Genomic DNA, 1,120 nt, shown 5'->3' with positions numbered 1-1,120 from the left:
GTACAACTCAAATGCCGCAGTATCTTTGCGCAACGGGAGCATCGAAGTTAAATAGATCTGTGTGATGTTGGTCTCGCGCTGCTCTTTCTGCCGTAAATCCCGCTGAAAAACACGCAGATGTGGTGTCCTAGCTGGTAGTCGATAAGTGGAAGAATATCTCAAGTTATCAGCCCTTGTCCATTAAAATGACCGGGTCTACTTCTCATTCATGTTGGCATTTATTCTTCTCCTGAAGTTCCGCTGATCAGATGTTATAGATTTATATAGACATTCAAATATTGAGATTAGTAAACCAGTCATGGTCTAATACCATTATCTAATATCATTTAGCAGTTAAAAGTAAGACAGAAAATTAATAGTTTTTTAAATGCTTACATTATTACATTGAACTACTTGTTTGAAGTTAATTACTAAATTTAAAAAATGAATAGTAGGTGAAATGATAAAAAGTAAATAAAGAAAGTAATTCTAATTTTAAAGTGGCATGTCAGGACTCAGACTTACCAGAAGCATTTCTGTTTATTTCTTCTATTTCCACATTACAAGGTTTTTGATTTGCAAAACAATTAAAACATTATGTCTCTGTTTCTGGCCTAAAATAATATGATTTTTTACTATGGCAATGAAAACAATTTTTTAACAATAGTCTGTTTCAAACTAAGCCACTAGGTGGAAGTAGAATATAATATGGAAATAAACAAACATAATACCCATGTATCACCAGTACTGAAATACATCAGAGGTTTAAAGTAGTTTCTGCAGTTTTAGTATGTTAAAGGACCAAAGACAAGAAGGTTTATGATTATTAAAAAAACAAACAAACAATAAAACAGAAAGTGCAGGAAGTCACATTTGGACCTTCAAAATAAAGTGCCCAAACTAAATCTATACCATAACAAAGAAGACATTTCTGTTTAAGGATATAGGACAAAGATGCATTATGACATTAGATTTAAAGAAAGCATATAAAGATTTATATTTTAGGTTTAAGGGTATGATCCTTATGGATAAATAAGAGAAAATAATTCATAATGACCTACTTTTATTATATGGATATAAATGACATCTTAGCCTAAACTAATGCTGGATAAAGTAAACCACCCTCACAAAATAAAACCCT

Source organism: Mastacembelus armatus, chromosome 18 (assembly GCF_900324485.2).
Source record: "Mastacembelus armatus chromosome 18, fMasArm1.2, whole genome shotgun sequence".
Lineage (NCBI taxonomy): Eukaryota > Metazoa > Chordata > Actinopteri > Synbranchiformes > Mastacembelidae > Mastacembelus > Mastacembelus armatus.
Note: the sequence above shows the minus strand (reverse complement) of the source record.